Source organism: Papio anubis, chromosome 3 (genome assembly GCF_008728515.1).
Source record: "Papio anubis isolate 15944 chromosome 3, Panubis1.0, whole genome shotgun sequence".
Lineage (NCBI taxonomy): Eukaryota > Metazoa > Chordata > Mammalia > Primates > Cercopithecidae > Papio > Papio anubis.
In genome coordinates, this window is record NC_044978.1 from 59,466,238 (window position 1) to 59,490,106 (window position 23,869).

General features: G+C 35.2%; 1 long non-coding RNA gene across 2 annotated transcripts in view; it reads right to left on the bottom strand.

Annotated features, from left to right (window-relative positions):
• Positions 1-23,225, bottom strand: part of LOC103884632 — a 40,703-nt gene extending 17,478 nt beyond the window's left edge. The window contains exons 1-4 of one of the 2 annotated variants that reach the window (XR_647307.4): positions 21,401-23,225; positions 15,657-15,789; positions 12,153-12,325; positions 10,261-11,865 (exon numbers count right to left, since the gene is read on the bottom strand). This is a non-coding gene — a long non-coding RNA (uncharacterized LOC103884632). Of the gene's footprint in view, positions 1-10,260; positions 11,866-12,152; positions 12,326-15,656; positions 15,790-21,400 lie in introns of those variants that run through there. The other variant, XR_001902621.3, reaches the window with a different exon arrangement.
• Positions 23,226-23,869: the final 644 nt, after the last annotated feature.

Here is a 23,869-nt window from a genome sequence, read left to right on the forward strand (position 1 = left end):
TTATAATCCTAAAGCAAAGAAATTCGAAGTAAATCAAATGACTTAGCACTTGTTCCTAGGGTTTTTTTTTTTTTTTTCTTTTTTTCTTTTGGCAAGGGTGTGAAATCTAAGAGGAAAAAAAGAATAAATATAACACCAAGCATTCTGTCAGTATACTCAAGGTATTACGTGGGTATATTAAGCACGTATTTTTAGTTTAGTGAATTTCAAAGAGATAATTCAAAGATAGATAACTGTCTTTTCAGAACTACAATGTAATTTGTGGTATTGCTGTAATTTTGAGTATGCTCTCTTCTTCCTTTTTTCCTTTCCTTTCCCTTCCTCCATCCCTCTTTATCTTCCTTCCTTCCTTCCTTCTTTCCGTCCTTCCTTCCTTCCTTCCTTCCTTCCTTCCTTCCTTCCTTCCTTCCTCCCTCCCTCCCTCCCTTCCTTCCCTCCCTTTTCTAGAAGCATATTGTGGATACACATGTGTCATAATCTTAAATACTCTCCAGAAAATTTATTTCTAGTTAACTTAGTTTAACCACATAGTATTTCTCTACACATCTAAGCATAATAACTCCATGTAAAAGAAAGTATCTCTCCAGAACAACAACAAAAAAAAGACAAACATTTATTTATTTAAAAGATAATCAATCAGTATCAAAAGCTGTTCTGAATGCTGGCAAATGAGATAAAATCCATGCCCTCATGGAACTTGTTAAGGGTGTGTCTACCATAAATATGACAATCATATAATATTTATCTCCTGTGTAGGAGGGTAGATCAGAGAATGGAAGAAAAAGATGGGACCATGATATTGGGGGAAAACTTTTGAAATAAAAAAGTAGTAAACTATGTTTTCAGGGTACTCCGGGGGCAAAATACACTCTAAGATGAAGAAATGCCATGAATAAAAGCCTGTCTTGAGGAAGCAGGAAAAAAGAGCAGCTCAAGAAAGATGGTGAAGAGACGTTAGGGAGTATTAAGCCAGGCATTTGGGCTATCTAGGGTAAGTGTTACTTAGACATAGTTTTGAAACCATAATTCAAGACTTAAGATGACTTCATCTGTAAAAATACCAACCATCTGGAAAAATGATGACTATGGGCAGTAAGAGTATCTTCATTCTTCCTCAAACACCATATTTCACAGGCAAGAGGAGAAGTGAAACTTCACTCGCTTTTTTTTTTTTTTTTTTTTTCTTTATTTTGGTCCTCGGACATCCCTCAATCTCTCTAATATGTACATGGATAAATACTCTCGAAATAGTAACTTCGTAGAAATAACTAAAAATAATACAGTAAACTAAATTCAATACTCTTGATATTTAATAGAGTGATATGCAAAAAATTTTACATACTTATAAAATCAGTAAATATTTTTGCAAAATGTTTGTAATACTGTAAGTTTTTTTGTTATTTGTTGTTTTGTTTTGTTTTGTTTTGTTTTTGAAACGTTTAGAGGATGATTTGCTGGTCAGTGCTCTACTAAAAATCCCATTACAATTTAAAAGTGCTTTAATAGTTTCATAAACAATATAATATGTTTTTAAATTATTGATGCTGTTTCTATGTCTTATTAAAATTAACAAAACAAAAGTTAGTATTTGAATTAAACTGCCAACACGATTCTGCAGTGGTACTACAACTATTTTGCTTATGAAAACTCTAACATGTTACCTTTATTCTAAATTAGTATGATACATATAGAGTTTCACATATTTACTTGCATCAAAGTGAAATATGAGACCTTTACTTTGCTACGGTATGGCTTTTCTATCATGGAAATATTATTTTAAAATTAATGAAAAGAAATACAAAGAAACTAAATTATGAATAACTGTGGTTTGTCATTATTTTTAATAGAAAAACTGCAATTACTTTTGCACCAACCTAACAGCAGTCCTTTACACTACTACCCATATAAGTGTATACTCTAATTAACGTAAAACATAGGAACTAATTAGGATTGGATCCAAATTCTCATTACAAGGATTAGGACTTTTGTTTTACTTGTTTTTAAACAATAAACAGGGAGCCTTTGTCATGTTTACATAAAATCAATGGATTTTACTCAAGCAAACAAGTCTACAGTAAAAGAACAGTTGAAGTAGAAGATCATTTTTAGGTGATGAAACTCCACACTTTTCAGGAAGCATGTTTTATAGATTGAGGAGATAAGACTCCCCCATAATTTTTTAGTGCCAGAGCTGAGACCCCATTCAGCTCTTACCTATAGTGCAGGGGTTTATCTACCACATCACACTGAGTGATATACCTTGGGACTGCATAGTTAGAGTGTTTAATGCTGTGATGATGATTATAATAACATAACTTTTACCAAGGACAGACTAAAATGATAAACCATCTCTCTGCCATGAACATTTTTAACACAACTCAGAGAAGGATTCTGCTTTACCTTTGAAGGATTCTGCCTTACCTTATCCTACTAGATGAAGTAGGCATTATGAAGAGAAAATCTGAAGAAATATACAAATATAACAAATATAAAATGAAATTATTTCCCCCAAACACATAACTGTAATATCATAATTATAATAAACCATATTTTAGTGAGAAATTATCTAGTATTATACAAGCAGATGAAGGAACCTCACTTGGATTCAAGACTGCTTCTGACTGTTAGTTTAACACTGCTGGCCGGGCGCGGTGGCTCAAGCCTGTAATCCCAGCACTTTGGGAGGCCGAGGTGGGCGGATCACGAGGTCAGGAGATCGAGACCATCCTGGCTAACCCGGTGAAACCCCGTCTCTACTAAAAAATACAAAAAAAAAACTAGCCAGGCGAGGTGGCGGGCGCCTGTAGTCCCAGCTACTCGGGAGGCTGAGGCAGGAGAATGGCGTGAACCCGAGAGGCGGAGCTTGCAGTGAGCTGAGATCCGGCCACTGCACTCCAGCCTGGGCGACAGAGCGAGACTCCGTCTCAAAACAAACAAACAAACAAACAAACAAAAAAAAAAAAAACACTGCTACAGCTGAGTCTACAAGCCACCAACTTAATTAATAGTCAATCATGTGTCAAATAGTTTAACCAAAATTGTTGCTTGACTTGACTTAGTATATTAAATAGTTGATTGAGGGAAAATAATTAAAGTTGTCAAAGGATATAATCAATTACTTTTTTATTAAAAAATATACATATCCCCAAGTATTTTTAGTAACTGTAAAGTAATACAAATAAGACTAGCTTTGAAAGTAGAAGATAAGGTTGAATCAAAGTTCTATCACTTACGAGCTAAATATCTTAAGCTAGGCTGTCAAAGTGTTTGTCAAGTGAGGTCAGCCTTACCTGATTTATATGCCACAAGTTTAAGAGAATAATATGATAACATATTCTAAGTTGCTTATAAACAAAAACATAGTATATTTGCATTGGAGACGATAAGAATTGGTTAAAGAAATAGAAATAATCGAGGGGCTGGCAAAATGGCTGAATAGGAACAGCCCTGGTCTTCAGCTTCCAGTAAGACCAATGCAGAAGGTGGGTAATTTCTGCATTTCCAACTGAGGTATCCAGTTTATCTCACTGGGACTGGTTAGACAGTAGGTGCAGACCACGGAGGACAAGCAGGAGCAGGATGGGGTGTTGCCACTCCCAGGAAGTGCAAGGGGTCTGGGAACTCCCTCTATTAATGAGGGGAAGCCATGAGGGACTGTGCCATGAGAGACGGTGCTAGCTGGCCCAAATACTATGCTTTTTCTAAGGTTTTCACAGCCCTCAGACCAGGAGATTCCCTCAGGTGCCTACACTACCAGGGCCCCGGGTTTCAAGCACAGAACTGGGCAACCATTTGGGCAGACACTGAGCTAGCTGCCGGAGTGTTTTTGTTTGTTTGTTTTTGTTTTGTGTGTGTGTGTGTGTGCACCAGTGGGCCTGAAACACCAGCAAGAGAGAACTGTTCACTCCCTTAGAAAGAGGGCCAAAGCCAGGGAGTCAAGTGGTCTTGCTGAGCAGATCCCACCCCGATGGAGCCCAACAAGCTAAGATCCACTGGCTTGAAATTCTTACTGCCAGCACAGAAGTCTGAAGTCAACCTAAGATGCTCCAACCTGGTGGGGGAAGGGGTGTCCGCCATTACTGAGGCTTGAGTAGGCAGTTTTCCCCTCACAGTGTAAATAAAGCCACCAGGAAGTTCGAACTGTGCAGAACCCTCCACAACAAAGCAAAGCTGCTGTAGCCAGACTGCCTCTCTAGATTCCTCCTCTCTGGGAAGGGAATCTCTGAAAGAAAGGCACCTGCCCCAGCCAGGGGCTTATAGATGAAACTTCCATCTCCCTAAGACTGATAACCTGGGGGAAGATGTGGCTCTTGGTGCAGCTTCAGCAGACTTAAACATTCCTGCCTGTCAGCTCTGAAGAGAGCAGTGGATCACCCAGCACAGCACTCGAGCTCTGCTAAGTGATAGACTGACTCCTCAGATGGGTCCCTGACACCCATGCCTCCTGACTGGGAGACACCTCCCAGCAGGGGTAGACAAGCACCTCATATAAGAGAGCTCCAGCTGGTATCTGGTGGGTACCCCTCTGGGATGAAGCTTCCAGAGGAAGGAGCAGGCAGCAATCTTTGCTATTCTGCAGCCTCTGCTGGTGATACCCAGGCAAACAGGGTCTGGCATGGACCTCCAGCAAACTCCAGCACACCTGCAGAAGAGGGGCCTAACTGTTAGAAAGAAAATTAACAAACAGAAAGCAATAGCATCAACATCAACAAAAAAGACACCCATGCAAAAACTCTGTCTGGACTTCACCAACATCAAAGACCAAAAGTAGATAAATCCAAAAAGATGAGGAAAAGTCAACAAAAAATGCTGAAAATTCCAAAAACCAGAATGCCTTTTCTCCTCCAAAGGATCACAACTCCTCACCAACAAGGGAACAAAAATGGATGGAGAATGAGTTTCATGAATTGCCAGAAGTAGGCTTCAGAAGGTGGATAATAACAAACTCCTCCAAGCTAAAGGAGCATGTTCTAACCTAAGGAAAGGAAGCAAAGAGCTGAGCATTGATAAAAGTTACAGGAACTGCTAACTAGAATAACCAGTTTAAAGAAGAACATAAATGACTTGATGGAGCTGAAAAACACAACACAAGAACTTCGTGACACACACACAAGTATCAATAGTCAAATCGATCAAGCAGAGGAAAGGATATCCAAGATTGAAGATCAACTTAATGAAATACAATGTGAAGACAAGATTAGAGAAAAAAGAATGAAAAGGAGCGAACACTCTCCCAAGAAATATGAGACTATGTGTAAAGACCAAACCTACATTTGACTGGTGTACCTAAAAGTGACAGGGAGAATGGAACCAAATTGGAGAACACACTTTAGGATATTATCCAGGAGAACATCCCCAACTTAGCAAAGCAGGCCAACACTCAAATTCAGGAAATACAGAGAACACCACAAAGATACTCTTCAAGAAGATCAACTCAAAGACACATAATTGTCAGATGCACCAGCGTTGAAGAAAAGTATGTTAAGGGCAGCCAGAGAGAAAGGTTGGGTTATTCACAAAGGGAAGTCCATCAGACTAATAGCGGATCTCTCTGCAGAAACCTTACAAGCCAGAAGAGAGTGGGGGCCAATACTCAACATGCTTAAAGAAAAAAATTTTCAACCCAGAATTTCATGTCCAGCCAAACTACACTTCATAAGCAAAGGGGAAATAAAGTCCTTTACAGACAAGCAAATGCTGAGGGATTTTGTCACCACCAGGACTGCTTTACAAGAGCTCCTGAAGGAAGCACTAAATATGAAAAGGAAAAACTAGTACCAGCCACTGTAAAAACATATCAATATGTAAAGACCATGGACACTATGAAGAAACTGCATCAACTAATGGGCAAAATAACCAGCTAGCATCATAATGACAGGATCAAATTCACACAAAACAGTATCAACCTTAAGTGCAAATGGACTAAATGCCCCAGTTAAAAGACCCAGACTGGCAAATTGGATAAAGACTCATGACCCATCTGTGTGCTGTATTGAGGAGATCCATCTCATGTGCAAAGACACACATAGGCTCAAAATAAAGGAATGCAGGAATATTTACCAAGCAAATACAAAGCAAAAAAAAAAAAAAGGTTGCCATGTTAGTCTCTTATAAAACAGACTTTAAACCAACAAAGATCTAAAAAAGACAAAGAAGGGCATCACATAATGTTATAGGGATCAATGTAACAAGAAGAGCTAACTATGCCAAATGTATATGCACCCAATACAGGAGCACCCAGGTTTATAAAGCAAGTTCTTAGAGACCTACAAAGAGACTTGGAGTCCCACACAATAATAGTGGGAGAGCTTAACACCCCACTGCCAATATTAGACAGATCAAAGAGAAAGAAAGTTAACAAGGATATTCAGGACTTCAACTCAGCTCTGGACCAAGCAGACCTAATAGATATCCACAGAACTCTCCACCACAAAACAACATAATATACATTCTTCTCAGCACCACATAGCACTTTTTCTAAAATCAACCACATAATAGGAAGTAAAACACTCCTCAGCAAATGCAAATGAATGGAAATCATAATGAACAGTCTCTCAGACCACAGTGCAATCAAATAGAACTCAGGAGTAAGAAACTCACTCAAAACCGCCCAACTACAGGGAATATGAACAACCTGCTCCTGAATGACTACTGGGTAAATAATAAAATTAAGGCAGAAATAAATAAGTTCTTTGAAACCAATGAGAACAAAGATATGATGTAAAAGAATCTCTGGGATACAGCTAAAGCAGTGCTTAGAGGGAACTTTATAGCACTAAATACCCCATGAGAAAGCAGGAAAAATCTAAAGTTGACACCCTAAAATCACAATTAAAAGAACTAGAGAAGCAAGAGCAAACAAATTCAAAAGACAGCAGAAGAGAAAATATAACTAAGAACAGAACAGAACTGAAGGAGGTAAAGAGACGAAAAGCCCTTCAAAAAATCAATGAATCCAGGAACCGGTTTTTTTTCTTTTTTTTAAGATTAACAAAATAGATAGATAGACTGCTAGCCAGAATAATAAGGAATAAAAGAGAGAAGAATCAAATAGACACAATAATAAATAATAAAGGGGATATCACCACTCATCCCACAGAAATACAAACTAGCAACAGAGAATACTATAAACACTTCTTCACAAATAAACTAGGCAATCTAGAAGAAATGGATAAATTCCTGGACACATGCACCCTCCCAAGACTAAACCAGGAAGATGTCAAATCCCTGAATAGACCAATAACAAATTCTGAAATTGAGGCAGTAATTAATAGCTTACCAACCAAAAAAAGCCCAGGACCAGATGGAGTCACAGCCAAATTCTACCAAAGGTACAAAGAGGAGCTGGTACCATTCCTTTTGAAGCTATTCAAAACAATAGAAAAAGAGAGACTCCTCCCTAATTCATTTTTTTAGGCCAGCATTATCCTGATACCAAAACCTGGCAGAGACACAATAAAGAAAGAAAATTTCAGGCCAATATCCCTGATTAACATCACTGCAAAAATCCTCAATAAAATACTGGCAAACAGAATCCAGCAGCGCATTAAAAGGCTTATCCACCACAATCATATTGGCTTCATCTTTGGGATTCAAGGCTGGTTCAACATACGCAAATCAATAAACGTAATCCATCACATAAACAGGGCCAATGACAAAAACCACATAATTATCTCAATAGATGCAGAAAAGGCCTTCAATAAAATTCAATAGCGTTTCATGCTAAAAAAATTCAGTAAACTAGGTATTGATGGAATGTATCTCAAAATAACAAGAGCTATTTATGACAAACCCACAGCCAATATCATACTGAATGGGCAAAAGCTGGACTCATTCCCTTGGAAAACTGATACAAGACAAGAATATTCTCTCTCACCACTCCTATTCAACATAGTATTGAATGTTCTGGTCAGAACAATCATACAAGAGAAAGAAATAAAGTGTATTCAATTAGGAAAAGAGGAAGTCAAAGTATCTCTGTTTGAAGATGATATGACTGTATATTTATAAAACCCCATCATCTCAGCCCATAATCTCCTTAGGCTGATAAGCAACTTCAGCAAAGTCTGAGGATACAAAATCAATGTGCAAAAATCACAAGCATTCCTATACAACAGTAATAGACAAACAGAGAGCCAAATCATGAGTAAACTCCCATTCACAATTGCTACAAAGAGAATAAGATACCTAGGAATACAACTTACAAGGGATGTGAAGACCTCTTCAAGGAGAATTACAAACCACAGCTCAAGGAAATAAGAAAAGACACAAACAAATGGAAAAACATTCCATGTTCATGATGGGAAGAATCAATAACATGAAAATGGCCATACTGCCTAAAGTAATTTATGTATTCAATGCTATTACCATCAAGCTACCACTGAGTTTCTTCACAGAATTAGAAAAAACTACTTTAAATTTCATACGGAACCAAAAAGAGCCCACATTGCCAAGACAATTCTAAGTCAAAAGAACAAAGCTGGAGGCATCACACTACCTGACTTCAAACTATACTACAAGGCTACAGTAACCAAAACAGCATGATACTGGTACCAAAACAGATATATAGATCAATGAAACAGAACAGAGGCCTCAGAAATAATGCCACACATCTACAGCCATCTGATCTTTGACAAACCTGACAAAAACAAGCAGTGGGGAAAATATTCCTTATTTAATAAATGGTGTTGGGAAAACTGGCTAGCTATATGCAGAAAACTGAAACTGAACCCCTTCCTTATACCTTATGCAAAAATTTAACTCAAGATGGATTAAAGACTTAAGGCATAAGACATAAAACCATAAAAACCTTAGAAGCAGTTCACAATATTTCTTGACAAGATGTCATCAACAATTTTTCACCAATCTTTGATGCTAATTATGTGAGAGGATTAGAAAGCCAAAATAAGGATAATGGAAAAATCAACACGAAAACCTTAGTTGTAGATTACAGTAAAACCAAATAGCAGCCAGGTGATATGTTCCTGGGAAAACTGAAACTACCTGAAATTTCTGTTTCTCCACTGTATTAGGAATTCGGGTACAGAGCTCAAAATTTTGTGGAAATAATAATAAATAGTAGCATGAATTCCACAGTGCTGATTCCATAGTCACTTGTATTTCTATGAGAAACATAATGCACGGGTTTTTTTTATTAGGATTGATCTTTATTTTTATTTTTACATGTTTGAATATGATATAGTAAATAGATGATCACATTAGGTAATGATTTTGAGGAAGTAATGTCCCCAGCACCTAAACTATTCCTAGATCTTGGGAAATTGTGATTGCATTTCTTCATTTTTAGAATACAATGAACCAAGTTACTTAAAAACAGAATATATGCTTTGAAATTTTTTTTATACAAGAGTTGGCACTGATGGTTATAGATACAAACCACAGTTCCACGTTTAATGTTAGTCACTATTTGAAATTATCCAAATTCTCAAACCAAATCTCAACATATGCTTTTCTTACACAACAAACTAGAATTTGATTTTCATCTTATTTATCAAAATTTTACTCCATTGCCTCTATGTTTTGCAAGCCAAATATCAGGGAAGCGGGGAGTTATGCATTTTAAAATAGCTTTTAAAACTAAGTGTTAAAATGATCTCAAAGCATTTTATTGGATTATAAGCAATAACTCCCAAATAGAGTCAATCTAAATTATTAAAAATAATAGCTTTCATTTGCTTTTCTACTTAAAACAGTGTGTTGTTAGAGAGTGGAAATGTAGTATCAAGTCTGAAGATGGCAACTTTTGAAAACAGAGGTGCTCCATCTATAGAAAATCTTTTCATTTAAATCTGAATTATTTTATGGATGCTGAAAGTTTTCAAAAGAATATAAGTTAATGGCTTAAAAGTAGGACAACAATATAATAACATACCATGAGTAATCATTTTTTATTCTTGCGAATAAATCATCTCGTAACTCATGAAAGTAACAGATATTGAAATGGCAACTACGGAAATAATTTAAATTCCTTAAATTATATACATATATTAGCAAAGTGACTCAAGATTGGATTATTGGGCCACAAATGTAATTGATAAACTATGTACATGTGGGAAGTTATTGCTTATTTGACATAAATTATTTTATTCCATGATATTTCTAAATAAGAGCCAAAAGAATTTATTAAAATTTGAATTCTACTGCTAACCATGTTTTTCTTTTTAGATACACCATTTTTATCAATTTAAATTAAATTTTAGGTAAAGAAAATATTGTAAAACTTGATTGAGGGTTTTAAGTGACAGGAACAAATTATTTCTATGAATAATACACACTTGGTATGGAAAAAAGAATAAGTAATCTTTTCTTTCATGTGTAAGCGAAGTACGTTGTTAACAATAATGATTTGGGTGGTGGTTAATTTTTAATGTAGTTTCTCTATTTGTTTACATAAGTAAAAATTGCTTCATCTTATTTAAATTTCTTGGTCATGAAATTGTGTTTTTAATATGTTTATGTGATAGTTTAAAAGAATTTGTCAAATTCACATAGTTTCTACATGATTGGCATTAAAATTTTTATTGCTAGTACTTAATGAGAGCTTTGGATTAAATGTGCCAGAAGTACCTTCTAATTAAACAATAAAATAGAAGAGTTGATTGTAGCTGAATGGATTTTGTTAAAATACTTAAGATTTTGCTTTCAAAGAGTTATATGAAGACTTACATAATTTAATAAGTGTAGTTCTAGTACAAGGAAGAAAGGAATACAGAATAGAAAAACTATATTCTTACCCTATGTAAGGTTACAAATATTCTCACTGTCATATGCTATATTTGTTTTTCTTGTTGGAAATGTCTGTACCTCTTCCTCTAAACTGCTCTTGTATAGTGTCGCTTCAACAGAGAATGCATTTTTATTGCCAATATGTCACAAAATGTCATTACATTCATCTCAGTATCATAATACTTTGCTGAGTGAAGCATTAAAAAGAGAAGGAGAAGGGAGCTTAGAATGCAGTATAGACAGTATTCATTGGTTTATATAGATTACCTGATGTAGTTACTCAATTGAAGAATATCTTCTTGGGGATCTTTTTATTCCCAAATTTTTAGGGCAATTTTAAAAAGTGATAGACTCTTCTTCTCTAGTTTTTAGAGAAGAAGCCACTGAGAATTTAATTAAAACAGTAAATTCTCAGTGGCTTTCTATTAATTCATTCATTTGCTCATTCATTTCAAAAATATTATTGAGTACCTATTTCAAAAAGGCATTTTGCAAGATGCTTATGATAAGAGAAATGAAAAGAGCTTTCATATTTCTGGTCCCCATTGCCTAGGTAGATGGTAGTGACATTAATCAAGGTAGGGGACGCAAGAAGGGGAAAAAGATTTTTTAACAATACTTTTATTTGACCTCTTACTCTATTTATAACAGTTTGCTTGAGAGCCAAAAAAGTATAATATATTGAATTTGTTAAGTTAGCTTGGAAGGTCTAAAATTACATCTTTCTTGAGTTTATTTCATAAAACTTTAATTATCAAAATATTTATGGATTTTCTCTCTCTTCATTACTTGTAAATTTCTGTAGTTTTGAATGAGCCTGAAACTCCAAAATGAAAATCTGTATGTAACCAGCAAAAGAGTCTGGCTGCTCACCACTTTTAGAAAGAAGCCAAAATAATAATATATGTGATAAAAGAAAGAGAGCAAGACTTTTTATTTGTGCCAGCAAGGGGAAGAGCAGAAAACAATTCCATTCTTCAATTTGTAGAGGGAATGCAGAGATTTTTAGAGAAAGGGTCGGGGGGCGGTGCTAGGAGGTGCCAGGTGATGTGATTTGCTCAGATGGTTCATCCTGAGTTATTGTTCCCTCTGGTGAAAGGGCTGGCACCATCATGGGTCCTACCAGGTTATAAATTAATTATAATCAATTTTATTTTTATTTTTTGTTGTTGTTGTTGAGACAGAGTTTTGCTCATCACCCAGGCTGGAGTGCAGTGGCGTGATCTCGGCTCACTGCAACCTCCGCTTCCCGGGTTCAAGCGATTCTCCGGCCTCAGCCTCCCGAGTAGCTGGGATTACAGGCATAAACCACCACGCTCGCCTAATTTTTTGTATTTAGTAGAGAGAGGGTTTCACCATATTGGCCAGGCAGGTCTCGAACTCCTGGCTTCAGGTGATCCACCTACCTCAACCTCCCAAAGTGCTGGGATCACAAGAGTGAGTCACGGTGCCCAGCCAATCATAGCCAATCTTGTAGTCAATCTTCAGCTGGGAGTTGGTTCCCGCATTGAAGTAATCTTTTGTTGGAGAGAGAATTCGGCGGTGTCTGGTCCATATCAAGATCTGACCCTTGAAGCTTCTAAGGAAATATATGACTATATAAATGAGTATGGCGTGTGCTTAAAAAGTATCTAGGTAAATAAATGTGCATAAGTCATGGGAGCATAAAGTGGAAAAGGAAAGGGAAAGAAAACATTTTGGGGTTATAAGGTTTATCTGAGAGCTACATCTTGAAACTGGGTTGGGGGCAGGTGGAAAGTGGAAAGAAAAAAAAAAGCTTGAAAATGCAGTTTGAGGCTAAGCTGCTAAGCTGTTCAGTTACACATATATTAAAGGAAAATATTTTACCTGACCTTATTCCAAAAAAATTAAAGACACACTAAGAAAAATATTTTTCCCTGCAGATACTTTTAACTTGCTCTCCCATCTTATTTAATTTTCCTTGGTACTGTCTGATTCTAGATCTTAGGGAAAAGTTATTTAATCTCTTCAGGCTTAGACATTTTTTCTTTCAACTTTAGCAAGACATATAATATTTACAATTACAATAGTACACAATTTAGTGAAATTGTTTAAATGTAGTAGTAATGCTCATAGTGTACAGTAGATTTGCATTAAACTAAACACATCTCCCTTCTATTTCACTTGGTTGCTAGAGTTGTAAGTAAGGGACACATCATACTAGAATAACTGAACTTGATCATAGCATAAAATGTGCCTCCACAATGTCTTGTGCATATAAAACTGTAAAATAATTTATTTTTCTTTCAATTTGTGATATACTTTAATGTATAGGTGGTGCTTAATCCCTCTGACTCTCTCATCAATCAAAGAATATGGATCAAGGGCACTATGAGGCCACAGTACTGGAAGACAGACACTTTAGATACAAGTGAAGACTAAATCTTCCTATATTCACATAAAGGGACCAATTTTAATTCCCTCTTTTAAACGTTGATTTATATCTGATAAAGGAAGAAGGAGAAAAAGAAAGATAAGGAGAAAGAGATGGAGGCAGAGGAGGAAGACGTGGAAGAAAAAGGGGAGGAGGAGGAGGAGAAGAAGAAAGAGAAAAAGAAGAAAGCACTTGTAATGTGCTAAGTAATTTTCAGGCATCATTAAATTATATCTAATCCTCATTAGAAAATGATGTTATTATTGTAACTTAAAATGATAATTAGTGTTGTAATATTTACTATATGCTAGAAATGTTCTAAGGAATGTACTTTTGTTAATTGAATGTAACTTTGCAATAACAATGAAATAGATACTACTGTTATTCTCAATGCAGTAGTCATCATAATGCTATATTGCACAGTATTCATTAAAAGTGTAGACTCTGAGCTTCCTCCGTAGGACAAGAGAAATAAGTAGGCATTCCCAGGTATGACTTTTCTTTCTGTTATGTAATCTTATCTTTCTTATTGTCTCAATCTTTGCAGAGTGTCACTGCTCATTTATTCCCCAAAATGTAAAAACCCAAAGACTGTGTGACTTCATCAGACTTATTGAATTGTTGAGCTACCAAAAGAGAAATAAAACATGGAATGGCAATGTTTTACGCTAATGAACATAATGTTTGTATTAGTGGCTATTAATATGACTTTCTTGGGGAAGAACTGAAAGGGAAAAAAGTAGGCCTTTAAAGCAGACGCACTTATGTATACATTAATTCCTAGCCATTTGTAATGTCTTTAGCTACGCCATCTATGGAAATACTGCCTCCTTCTTCAAAATTCCTTAGCATTGAATCTTTACCTGTCTTTAAAGAAACACTTAGCATTGTTGCTGTTCAAGCTCACCCTTAGGCATGAATGTATATGCTGCAGTTTATTCTAAGTTATTCAACTTAAGCCCTTCAAGTCTAGCTCTCTGAATTTTCTCTGCCAAAAACGTAGATATGTGGGCTCATTCTTTTTTACTGTAAGTTAACTGGGACTTAACACAAAGCAAGTAAACACATGTGCATGTGTACACACATTTCTAAAGGAAAAATGTAATTCTCAGGAAGAGGACTATGACAACTCATATTTTAAAAATTCTTTCTGTATTGTATAATTTAAGGTGTATAACATCATCTTTTGATATTCTTAACATACACATATGTAATGAAGTGATTACTACAGTCAGGCAAATTAATACATTAATCATCTCGTATAGTTACATTTTTTACAGCAAAAGGACCTATAATCTACTGTTACCAAATTACCAGCACACAGTAGTATATATTAACTATGATCCTCATATTGTACAATGGGTCTCTAGACATGTTCGCCACCGTAACTACAACTTTATGCCTTTTTATCTGTGTCTTCCTATTTCCCTCTGCCTTTCACCACCCCCCAACCACTATTTTACTCTTTGCTTCTATGTATTCAATCTTTCTCTTTTTTTTTTTTTTTTTTTTTTAATTCCACATGTAAGCGAGATCATGTAGCATTTTTTTCTTTCATTCTTGCCTTTGTGTCTGGCTTATTTCACTTATAAAAATGTCTTCTAGGTCCATACATGCTGTCAAAAATGGCAGAATTTCCTTCTTTTAAGGCAGAATAAGATTCTATTATTTATATAACCTTTTTTTTATCCATTTATTCCTTAATGGGCACTTAGTTTGTTTCCTTATCTCGGCTGTTGCGAATAATGTTGCAATGAATGTGGGAGTTCAGATGTCTTTACAAGGTGCTGATTTAATATCCTTTTGTATATATTCAGCAGATGGATTGCTGGGTCACATGGTAGTTCTACTTTAAATTTATTTACAGACCTCCATACTGTATTCCATTGTGGCCGCACCAATGTACATTCTCACCAATGGTGTATAGGGTTCCCTTTTATCTACACTTTCACCATCACTTGTTATATTTTGTATTTTTTTAAAAAGCCATAAAGGAAAGTATTTTCTAACTGCAATGTAGTGTGCCCAGTTTCTCCTGCCCACTACTGAGATAAAATTTTATGTTTTATAATAGTAATAATTATTATTAGCAATGGAAGCTTATTTCTGTTCATCTTTCTTTGTTTACATTGAGAGTTTTGGGGACATTAGAATATATCAAAAATCAAAACACTAGAGATATCTACCCTTTGATAACAACCCCTTAGTTATACAAATATTTAAAATTATTTTTTAAATTTTTGGGCCATTTCGATTTCTCTGAGAACGACTCCTGTGGTAAACTTAGTTTATGGGAATTAAACATGTGAATATCCGGTATATTTTCATTCAAGAAGCCCACAGGTAATATGGGAGAATTTTATTTCACATACGTAATTTTACAAGGCATGCATCCTATAGAGCTATTTGTGTTGTTGTTGACTGATTCATTCATTCATTGGAATGCTGGTTAAAGTAGATGGTCTAATTTAGTGATGCTAAGCTAATTCTGACGAGGAGAGAAATTCTGCCTTACCTTTCTTTGAATGCTTCAAAATAGCTGGCACGTTGCTTTCCATATAGTAGAATTTTAATGACTACTTATTCATTACAGGATGACCCATTGCCAGAATTTTGCTCTCTGAGGTGTCAATGTGAGTTGTTGATGACTGTGAGGATAATGAAGAGATTGTAGGTAGGGATGCTTAGAGGCAGCTCTTACTCTCTTTTGATAATTCAGACAATAAACTACTTAGCCCTATGTTAAGTGAGGCAATGTCAACAAGAGAGAGAAGAAATGAGGGAAAGAAGCAAGGAGATAGAATTTAGTGTACACATTAACTGAGTGGATAGGGCCCAAAGAAAGAAAAGAGACCACAGCAATACTAAAATTTTAAAAATGAGTGCTGTAAGGTGGTGATGCCCGTAATCAGAATGGAGTATGAGAGGAGAAGGTTTAAGAATTGGGGAAGATGAAACACATCAAGTGTAGCGTATGCTGAGTTTAAAGTGTCAACTATCACCCATATAGAAATGCCTGGCATATAAAAGTGCTCACCAGGCCAGGCACAGTGGCTCAGGCTATAATTCCAACACTTTGGGAGCCAAGGCAGGTGGATCACTTGAGGCCAGAAGTTCAAGACCAGCCTGACCAACATGGCAAAACCCCATCTCTGTTAGAAATTAAAAAAGAATTATCTGGGTGTGGTGGTGTGAGCCTGTAATCCCAGCTACTCAGGAGGCTGAGGCAGGAGAATCTCTTGAAACCAAGAAGTAGAGGCTGCATTGAGCTGAGATTGCACCACCGCACTCCATCCTGGGTGACAGAGTGAGTCTCTGTCTCAAAAACAAAACAAAACAAAACAAGTGCTCACCTGAATTTGTTCGAATGGGTGATAATAGCACATAGAGTTGGATTCAGTCCTTGTATCATTCACTTATTGCCAGCGTGATTTCAAGCAAAGTAATTGTTTTATTGGCCATATGTTTTTGTGTTAAAAAGGCAATACTGAAGTGCATGAGTTCTAAGTACCTTTCAGCCTTAATATTTGCTTTCCTATATGACCTTCACAGCAAATTGATAGTGCACAAATAATTTACGATATGCAACTTCAGAACAGAGGATTTTAAAATTTCACCTTGGTTTAAATAACACAAGTCCCAGTTCTATATCCAAAACTCTTGGGGCTAGATGTGTTAATAATTCTAAATTTGTCAAGTTTTATAAGGTTAATTTGATGCATATATTATGTATTGTGTAATTCTCACAGTAGGATCAGCACTTCACATAGTAATCAAACCTTAATATATATGCAGCAAAATGTATGCATAACACTCTAAGCTAGATAAACACTATAAATAGCAATACATTTATTCGGGAAAGGTAGGTTATGTTAAAAAAAATAGTTTTCCAAAAGATTTGTGATTTTGATGCTTTTTGGATTTCAGAGTGGTGGATGATAGATTGTGTACTTGTTAGTTCTGTGCAAAGTCTTAGCTAATTTTCTCACATTTTACAGTTAAAATATGTTAGAGTTAGAGACCAGTAAGAGAGAATGCTTTCTGTTCACTTATATAAGCATGCATTAGCAAAATGCAGAATGGAAGTTATAAAAGTATCTTATAATCCAGATACAATGACCTTTAAAATGAATATGAAGTTGGTGCAAAACTAATTGCATTTTGCCATTCTTCTGGTTAAAACTGCAATAACTTTTTGGACCAACCTAATAATATAAATTGTGAAAGTAATAATGAAATAGTAGTGTAAATATTACCTGTGGAATGCATATCTGGTTAAGATATGAATATCAATAATACTATGACATTTGAACACATGAATAGATTTTAAAATCTACACTCATTTTAGACACAGAAATTCCCAAACCACAGTTTTCCTCTCTTACTTAAAGTGCTCTATTCCTGAACTTCCTTGTTTACCATGCAGCTGCTACTATCCCCTTGTACATTATTAATCAATTATTTCCTATCAGGACAAATACCTGTATATGAGGACCTTTTTATGCAACCATAAAAAAGGATACAGCCATGTTTAAGTATTTGTAAATTTTGGGCGTAACAGAGACCTGGCCATTGTTAATAAATACCGATTGTTACTGTAAATACATATGAAATGAAACAATTAAATATACAAAATTGTTTAAAAACTGACCCTGTGGAGTACTGTGGAAATCACTGCAAACTCAGGAACAAATACCACTGGATCTAATTAATAATCCCCACAATGGTTCTTGGAGTTCACAACACACAAAAATACTAATAATTTTTTCATTTGAGCAATCCAATTCTCTCTTTATTTTGCCACAATGTATGTGGAAGTAAGTTAGATGGAAATAAACAATTATTTCTCCAGTTATTGCACGTCGATGATGTATAAAACTAACTTGTCCTCCAAAGAGTAAGAGTATAAGAACGTAAAATCTAGTTGAAGATGTTACAGATGATTTTAATTATTGTTCTGGGTATAAATCAGAGTAAGAATAATTTTTAAATATATGAAGTCTTATTACAATGATAAATTTAAAAGTAATGGTTACAAAGTAAATAGATCTAAGTGAACAAATAAAAAAAGTTTGCTGCCAAAGTGTATCTTAATTTACAGAACTTAAAAATATACACCTTAGCCCTGGAGTATTTTAGTTTAAAAAAAAAACTTAATGAGGCAAATATTAGGTTTTTTTGTTTTTGTTTTTAGTAAAAGACGCTTTAAGTCACAAAAAAAAAAAAAAACAAGCTTAAAAACTTAAATGACTTTCTGAGAAATGCAATGTATATTTACCTGAACATGATTAGAAACCAAGATATTATTTTGACATATATGTGTTCTTAAAGCTAATTTAAGCACATTTATCTTCCAATGAGTAAAATCATAAGAAAAAAATACTTATTCAAATAGGAAAGCCAGATTTGAGGGCCATAACTTATTAACTGTCCTAGATGTCATCAAAAAAGCTGTCAGAAAACTCTACTCATCTAAGACAAAATATTTTCTTCAGTAAATATTTTGGTTGTGTAGCCAGTTTTTTTAAGATTCAGGGTTTTTATACCGTAAAACAATTGTCGTATTTTAAAAATATTCTTGGAATTATTTTTGCATATCTGAGATAGTGTAGTTTTGACTGAAGGAAGAAACCCACTAAAAGTTTCTTAGGATGCTTTCAATTCTGGAGGATTACAATTCCATTTAGCCTTCAGGTATTTACTCCTCAGTATGATATGAAAGCTACATCTAAAAATCTAAGTAAGTAAATCAGAATAAATATATTCAGAAGTCAAGAAGCTTTTATTTTCGATGGTATAACCTGACAGTCTTTTATTTAGCATCTGAATAGTACCTGGCATAATACTTAGAATAGCATAGACATCAATGAAGTCTGATTGCATGCAGAGAATATACTTGGTCTCAATCGGAGTTTAAATGTCAATCTTCGAAATGTAATGAGTTTCACAATTGATTCATCATGGAATTGTCCAGAAACAATAAGTGTATAGAAAATTTGCTGTATACTGTCCCTCAAACAAGAGAGTTAAAATATGTTTCATGCAAGTTGATTCTTTTCCTTTAACTTCAGAGATTTTTTGTAAGATAACATCTCTTCTGAAGACAGATTGATAATAACTTATGACTTTGAGGTCTTAGGCCAGTCTATGATATTATTGCCAGTTCAAAGAAAATTGCCTTTTGAATGACGTGCAATCTAACCTTCAACACTAATCATTTAGTAGGCCTAGCTAGTGTAGAGTTCAGATATTAAGAATACCCAGATTATAGATGCTATTCTTTTAACTCCCTCTTCTTGAAAAATCAAATCTACGCTTTAAGATTCATATTGAAACTCTATTAAAAAACGAAGCATGAGTCAATGAACTTTCATGTCTCCATATAGAATTTATACCCCAAATACAGCAAGAATAAAACTTCGAAAAATATTATGAATGTTTTATGGTCATTCAAAATCTATTTAATATAGTAAAAAAAAAAAAACTTATGTTTTTACAAGGTGGAAATATTGTCATTCATACAGCAAAAATATATTTTTGTGTTTTAGTCAGTGTTTAAGAAAATCTCGCAAAATTGAAGATGTATAACCTTCCATCTAGACACTTGATTTAAAAATAATATTAAAGTATCACTTCACAGAACAAGTTTTCTCACTTGCATATGCATGTGATGATGGCAGATGGAGAAATGTCTAATGAAACTACTGATTAAAGACAACTTCAAGGGTATTTGAAAGAAAGATACTTTAAAATATATAGATCTTAATTATTTTAATGTCTACTTCCAAAAGAAATCCAAAAGTCTCTGTCTTCTCATGTTTTCCTTGAAGAGAAAGTTCTATTTTAATTGGAAATATGCATAAATCCTTTTAATGATTAGTTAATTTTCTTCACAAATGGAATGATAGAATTCTGACTAGTATTATATTTGCTTTACATTTCTTTTTAACACCTGTTTAGCCACAAATATTGGCAAACAAAGCCATTCATATTAACTAAAATATCTCATCTACAACTTCACATATTTTTTACATGAAAATTCATCTGAAGGGTTTGCTTCCTTATTTTAAAAAGTATTAACATTCCCCTGTTAGCTTATTTCTTTATATTTTACTTGATTGCTTTATTTTCAAGAAAGTGTCATACTATAAAGAGTACAATTACCTTCAATAAAGAATAAAACAGCATGAGGATAAGTTGCAACTATATCAATAGTAATTGGTAACTAGTATAGAAATATGATTCTTGCCCAGGGCAATAGTTAAGGCTGAATTGAGTCGATAGGAAGAAAATCCAAAGCAAGAAAAGCAAATCTGAATTCTAGTTAAATATTGTTGGGAAATAGAATTGAAAACAAAATTTTATCCTGGTTCAGAAATCCTCTGCAGAAAGGTAATAGAGAAAGAAAACCTTTTTATCATTGTATATGTAAACATTACACTAGAATGTAATGAGCATCACAGGCAATCTGCTAGGAGATTATAAAAACAGAAATCTCACTATTAATAGATATACAAGAAGATACAATCCATTACCTATATGTTTTCAAGATACACAATAACTAGCTCTCAAGTAAGAGAACTTGAAAACATCATGTGTCATACATAACCCATCCTAACTTTACCTGGTAATTAAAATGACTACCTGTGTTAGCTAAATAGCTTTATCTGAAAACATACACACACACACACACACGCGCGCGCACACACATACACACACCATTTTCTTATGACAGTAGGTAGTTTTGCAACTTGGGGCAAGGTGATCACCATGGAAGTTAGGTTCCTATCCATCTGCAGAAACTGGCAGATAGGGGTGCTATCTTCCTGGATGATTGTATGTTAAAGAGATTGCTTCCAGGCTCTTGAGAAAGACATTATTGGGTCATAAAAGGCCAAAAAGTCCTATGTAGTCTTCAAAAGGATTTATATGCATTTCAAAGAGCTGAGAAAATACACATTTTTTCAAGCTAAGATGATCTGAAAAAACAAAGAAGAGATAAAAATCTTTCATTTCCAACAGGAAAAATTAAACCTCTTATTTTTAGTTTGTATCTGTCCTAACAATACAAACTACTAAGATTTATTGAAAATAAATCATTAAAAGAGAAGTACTGATTTTTAAAAAAATTATTAAAATCAAACTTAAAAAGCAAGTTTACTATGTCCCTTAATTCTTAAATATACGTAAATAATGAATACATTTGAAAATGTATTCATTATTTCCACAAGAGATGCTGTAACCGCCCAAGGGGTTCACCTTGCTGCTGCCTAGAAAAAGTGGATTCATCAAGACAGAAGGGCCATGGCGGAAGAGTAACTTGCGCGGAGTCTGCTGTGCCGAAGACCGAGAGTGTTATTATTACTCAAATCAGTCTCCCGGAGCATTTGGGGACCAGAGTTTTAAGGATAATTGGGCGGGTATGGGCTCGGAAAGTGGGGAGTGCTGATTGGTGGGGTTGAAGATGAAATCACAGAGGGTGGAAGTGAGTTCTTGATGAGCTCTGGGTGGGATCGCACAACTAGATGAGTCAGATTATCAGTCTAAGTGGTGTCATCTGCTGCATCAGAATGCAGGGTCTGCAAAATATCTCAGGCCCTGATCTTAGGTTTTACAATAGCGATGTTACTCCTAGGAGGAATTTGGGGAGATCTAGACTCTTGCAGCCAGAGGTTGCATGGCCCCCAAACCGTGAGATATCCAGTCTTGTAGCTAATTTGTTAATCCTATTAAAGGCAGACTGGTCCCTAGGCAAGAAGGGGTTTTTCAGGAAAGAGCTATTACCCGTTTTGTTTCAGAGTTTAAACTATAAACGAAATTCCTTCCCAAGGCCAGCTCGGTCTATACCCAGGAATGAAGAGAAAGTTTAGAGGTTAAATGGAAGATGGGGTCAGTTAGGTCTGATCTCTTTCACTGACATCATTTCCTCAGTTATAATTTTGCAAATGTGCTTTCAGTGCTATTCTTAATTTAAACACTGTCAAAGTTATTCTGTTACAGATCCAAAGATCCTTTGCAGTTTATAAATTTTCCTTTACCATATTCAAGAAGACTTTTGCTAAGGAATTATGGGGAAAAAAAGAAGCCATCCTTTGTAATTATTGCTTTCTGAGATTTGAACTGATTAGTAGTTCATTTAGGGAGAAATCTAATCAAGTCTTAGAGATTCTGAACTGAATAGGATCCCCAGGATTTATCTTTCTTTAGGTACCTTGCTGATCAAAATGAGATGAGACCTTCAGTTGCTAATGAAAACTGAAGAAATATTAGATATCTATGAGTTAGTTTTGTTCTTTTACAAATAAAATGGCAACACAGATTATTTAATGAAGTTTCATAGATGAAACTACGACTAGTACCTACATTTCTTAACTGAACAATGTTTCCTCATTATACCACATGGCCCCTTCATAGACTCTCATTCCTGATAATACAGTAGTCATCCCCATTATCAAGTGATAGGGTCCAAGGCCCCCTAGTGGAGGCCTGCAACCCCCTGTAGTACCGAATCCTGTATATGTTTTTCCCTATACATACAAACCTATGATGAAGTTTAATTTATAAATTAGGCACAATAAGTGATTAACCACAATAGTAATAAAATGGAACAATTACTACAGTATAGCAAAATAAAAATTATGTGATATGGTCTCTCTCTCTGTCAAAATAATGTACTGTACTTACTCTTCTTCTTCCTGAATCTGTGTAACCATTCCTTACTTCCAATAACTAGGTTGGTGTCACTCATTTCAGGGAATTGTTTGCTGAAGTCTGTGTACATTCAGTGCTTTCTGGAAGAACACCTTGGAACACGTTGTCTGTTCATGTCTTCTCCCCACAAATTTAATGCCCATTCCATCTTTAATCACTTATCATGAACTTTGATTTAACATTTGCAGTCTGAAGTGTGACAGCAAAGTTAGCAAATTTATTTTTTTCTTCACAATTTTATAGATAGAAGATTCTTACCAAGGTTCTTAGCAACCTGTGCACAGGATTATTTTTTCTTCTTTCTTTCTTTATTAAGTCAAGAAATTTTGAATGGGCATGGTGGCTCACACCTGTAATCCCAGCACTTTGGAAGGCCCAGGTGGACAGATCACCTGAGGTCGGGAGTGCAAGATGAACCTGGTCAACATAGTGAAACCCCATCTCTATAAAAAACAAAAGTACAAAAATTAGCTGGGCATGGTGTTTCACATCTGTAATCTCAGTTACCTGGGAGGCTAGGCATGAGAATCGCTTGAACCCGGGAGGCAGAAGTTGCAGTGAGCCAAAGTAGCACTACTGCACTCCAGCCTGGGCAACAGAGCAAGACTCCATCTCAAAAAAAGAAAAAAAAAGAAAAAACTTCAACTTTTTTACCTAAAGGAAGCACTTTAAATGTTCTCTTCAGGACTCCAAATTGCCAGCATCATCACTCTTGCACTTTGGGGCCATTATTAAGTAAAATATAGGTTACTTGACACAAACACTGCAATACCACCACAGTAGACCTAATCATCAGAAGGGCTACTAAGTGTCAAATGAACCGGGAGCATGAACACGTGGCTACACTGGACAAAGGGTAGATTCGTACCCTGGGCAAGACAGAGTGGGACAGCACGAGATTTCATCACACTACTCAGAAAGGTGTGCAAAATAAAATGCATGAATTCTTTATTTCTGGAATTTTTCATTTAATATTTTTGGACTGTAGTTTGCCATGTGTAACTGAAGCAGTAGGAA